The sequence below is a fragment of the Macrotis lagotis genome, chromosome 1, assembly GCF_037893015.1.
Source record: "Macrotis lagotis isolate mMagLag1 chromosome 1, bilby.v1.9.chrom.fasta, whole genome shotgun sequence".
Lineage (NCBI taxonomy): Eukaryota > Metazoa > Chordata > Mammalia > Peramelemorphia > Peramelidae > Macrotis > Macrotis lagotis.
Window position 1 is genome coordinate 769,532,557 of NC_133658.1, and position 4,485 is coordinate 769,537,041.

The 4,485-nt window shown below is 34.8% G+C and overlaps 1 pseudogene; it reads left to right on the forward strand.

Annotated features, from left to right (window-relative positions):
- The first annotated feature begins 277 nt into the window (after positions 1-277).
- On the forward strand, positions 278-1,073 carry LOC141488176 (14-3-3 protein theta pseudogene; annotated as a pseudogene).
- Positions 1,074-4,485: the final 3,412 nt, after the last annotated feature.

Sequence of the window (4,485 nt, forward strand, 5' to 3'; positions counted from 1 at the left end):
AGGGGAAATATAAAAACAGTGTATAAACTGGACTCAACTACAAAAGCTCATCAGAGAGCTTAAAAAGAATTTAAATCTAAATAAAAGACAAAAAAGGGGAAAAAGAAATGAAACTAATGAAGGAAAATTATGAAAAATTAAAAGTAAAAATCAACACCTAGCAAAGGAAACACAAAAATTAAATGAATACAATACAACTTTAAAAATTAGAATTGAGAGGCTTTCTAGGATTCTTCCGGATCTGGGTCGGTTCTCTCCTGGCCCACCACCGCCCGCCATGGAGAAGACCGAGATGATCCAGAAGACCAAGCTGGCCGAGCAGGCCGAGCACTACGACGACGTGGCCACCTGCATGAAGGTGGTGACCGTGCAGGGCACCAAGCTCTCCAACGAGGAGCGCAACCTGCTCTCAGTGGCCTATAAGAACGTGGTCGGGGGCCGAAGGTTGACCTGGAGGGTCATTTCGAGCATTGAGCAGAAAACTGACACTTCGGACAAGAGGATGCAGCTTGTCAAGGACTACTGGGAGAAGGTGGAGTGCGAGCTGAGGTCCATCTGTACCACCATGCTGGAATTGTTGGATAAGTTTTTAATAGCCAATGCTACTAATCCGGAGAGCAAGGTCTTCTATCTGAAAATGAAGGGAGACTACATCAGGTACCTTGCTGAAGTAGCCTGTGGAGATGACCGAAAACAAACAATTTATAATTCCCAAGGAGCTTATCAAGAAGCATTTGACATCAGCAAGAAAGAGATGCAACCTAGACATCCAACTCGCCTGGGGCTAGCTCTTAACTTTTCTGTATTTTACTATGAGATTCTTAATAACCCAGAGCTTGCCGGCACATTGGTTAAAACGGCTTTTGATTAGGCTATTGCAGAACTTGATACGTTGAATGAAGATTCCTACAAAGACAGTACCCTTATCATGCAGTTGCTTAGAGACAACCTAACATTATGGACATCAGACAGTGCAAGAGAAGAATGTGATGCTGCAGAAGGTGCAGAAAATTAAAATTCATACAGGGTGTCATCTTCCTTTCTCTCAAGAAACCTTTTTACACATCTCCATTCCTTATAACTCCACTTGGATTTCCTGTAGCAAAGAACCCATTCATGTTTATAGAAATCAATCGTTTATAGTCTTTTCACACTGCAGCTTTGTGTTTGTCCTGGCCTTCCTGGTGTGCCAGTTACTGCTGTAGAAAAGTATTAATAGCTTCATTTCATATAAACATAAGTAACTTCCAAACACTTATGTAGAGGACTAAAGTGTATCTGGTATTCAAAAATCTGAACCAGTTCAGCAAGTGATGACTGTGTTTTGTATTACAGTGAAGATATGAAAATGTAGTTAAATACAACTCAAGTGTTTTACATAGCTTCCCCTGCCTACCCCCAAAGTCTCATCTTGTTTTTCATGTTTTTTCTTTCAGCAAACAACTTTCCCGTACTCTTAAATATTACTTTTAAGGAGGAATCTGGATGTATTTGGGTCAAATGGAAACAAATTTGTTATTTTAGAGTTAGGGATCACAAGCTGAAATAGTTCTCCTGTAAGATATGTCCTGTGACAGGACGAAGTTTTCTTACCCTTCAGTTGCTGCTGTTTCATTTGACAATTTCTTCTCAATAAAAGTTCACTCACACTCCTGCCTTTGTAGGTCTGGTGTCCACTTTACTATGTAATAGAAGTAGCATGTAACTACCAGAATACAAATGTTGCTTTTTGGCAAATTAAAGTGCATGTCATTTCTTAATACACTGGAATGGGGGAAACCATTGGAAATACACCAGTCCAGGCCTAATTTTTTAGTACTTTTCCCTGCAGAGTTGTGCACATGTGAGAGGGTATCACGCTTGTCCAGTGACTGTTTATTAGAAAGTTTGGACCACTATTGTGTGTTGCTAATCATTGATTATAGTTCCAAAAAAGCATTGTGAAAATGTTATGCCCTATGTAACAGCAAAGTAACATAAAATAAAATTGCATTTTATAAACAAAAAAAATTAGAATTGAACAAATAGAAACAAATGAATCTACAAGACTTTAAGATTCCATGAAACATAATTAAAAGGCTGAAAAAAATTGATGAAAATGTAAAGTACCTTTTAGGAAAAATGAATGCCCTGGAAAATAGATCCAGGAGAGACAATCTACAAATCATTGAACTATCAGTAATCCTGGATAAAGTCAAAATCCTGGAACACCTCATGCAGGAAATTATAAGTGAAAACTGTCCAAATCTACTAGAACAAGATAACAGTATAACAATTGATAGAATCCACAGAACCATTCCAGAAAGTGACATCAGGATAAACACTCCAAGGGCTGTAATAGCCAAATCCAGAACTCTGAAATAAAGGAAAGAATATTGCAAGAAGTAAAAAGAAAACAATTCAGATATAAAGGAAATTGAATCAGACTCACATAGTAACTATTGGCCTCAACACTGAATGATCAGAAGAAAGGGAATAGCATATTTTAGAATGCAAAGGACCTGGGATTTCAACCTAGAATGTACTACCCTGCAAAATTCAACATATACCATCAGGGAAAAAGATAGATGTTCAATGAAGTAGAGGACTTCCAAAATTTCCTGACACAAAGACCAGAATTGAACAAAGAATTCAATAGCCAACTACACAACTCTAAAATTGTATTAAAGAGGTAAATGAAAGAGGACAAGAAAAAACAAAGTAAAACAAAACAAATGTTGGTCAAGATTATCAAATTTATACAACTCTAAATGGGAAGATATAATTGATAATGGGCATACTTCTTTCACTCTTGTTTTTATTAGAAATGCCTTTTTAGGGGCGACTAGGTGGCACAGTGGATAAAGCACTGGCCCTGAAGTCAGGAGTTCAAATCTGGCCTCAGACACTTGATAATTACCTAGCTGTGTAGCCTCAGGCAAGCTAAGTAACCCCATTTGCCTTGCAAAAACCTTAAAAAAAAGAAATGCTTTTTTATTCCAATCATATATTATTCCCATTACATATAATATATGTTGATCGTTTTAGATAGATTTTTTTATTTTATTATTTATTTTGAAACTTTCTAGTGTTTTTAAAAGGAATGGATGTTCTATTTTTATTAAAGACTTTTTCAGCATCTATTGAGATATGTTTAATTATGCTGAGTATTTTCCTATTGTTGAACAATCCCAGTTAGCCTGGTATAAATTCAACCGGGTCTTGTGTATTATGCAGGCTGCAGTCTCATTGCTAAAACTTTATTTAAGATTTTTGCATCAATATTCATTAGGGAGATTCAATAAAATAACTTTTTTGTCTGTTTTGGTTCCTCCTGGTTCAGGTATCAGCACCATGTTGTGTCATAAAAGGAGTTTGGCAGTACTCCTTCCTTTCCTATTTTTTAAATAGTTTATGTAAAATAGGTATTAATTGTTCCTTAAATGTTTGGTAGAATTCACTTGCAAATTCATCTGGACCTGGAAATTTGTTCTTAAGGAGTTTATTGAAGGTTTCTATAATTTCTTTTTCTGGAATGGGATTCTTAAAGTAATTTACTACCTCTTCCCTTAATCGGGTCAGTATGCATTTTTGAAAATATTCATCCATTTCACTTAAGTTATACAATTTATTGGCATACAGTTTGACAAAGTTGTTGTGAATTATTTCTTTCCTTTCCTCCTCCTTGGTAGTTAGTTAACTGTTTTCATTTTTGACATTAGTAACTTGGTTATCTTCTTGCTTTTTTGTTCAAATTAACCAAGAGTTATCTAGTTTATTGGCTTTTCCATAAAACCAATTCTTAGTTTTATTTATGAAATCAATGGCTTTATTACTTTCAAGTTTATTAAACTCTCCCTTGATTTTCAAAATTTTTAATTTGTTATTTAACTGGGAATGTTTAATTTGTTCTTTTTCTAGCTTTTGTAGTTGCATACCCAATTCAATGATCTCCTTTTTCACTATTTTATTCATATGGGCAGTTAGAAATACAAAGTTTCCCCTTAAAACTCTTTTGTCTGCACCCCATAAATTTTGATATATCTCATTATTATCATTTTATTGGATATAATTACTGATTATTTCTATTATTTGCTGTATGATTCACCCATTATTTAAGGTAAAGTTATTTAATTTCCAATTTGTTCTTGGTTGATCATTCCCTGATCCTTTATTACATGCAGTTTTTATTGTATCATTGTTTGATGAATGTGTATTTATTATTTCTGACTTTTTGCATTTGATAATAAGGTTTTTGTGCCCTGCGTACATAGTAAATTTTGGTGAAGGCATCATGTACTGCCAAGAAAAAGGTATATTCTTTTATATCCCCATTAAGTTTTTCCAGAAGTCTATCATACCTAAGTTTTCTAAGATTATATTCACCTTCTTAACTTCCTTGTTCTTTATTTGGTTGTTAGATTTATCTCATTCTGAGAAAGGGAATTTGAGGTCTTCCATTATGAAAGTTTTTCTGTCTAAGTCTCCTTGTAATTCACTCAGTTT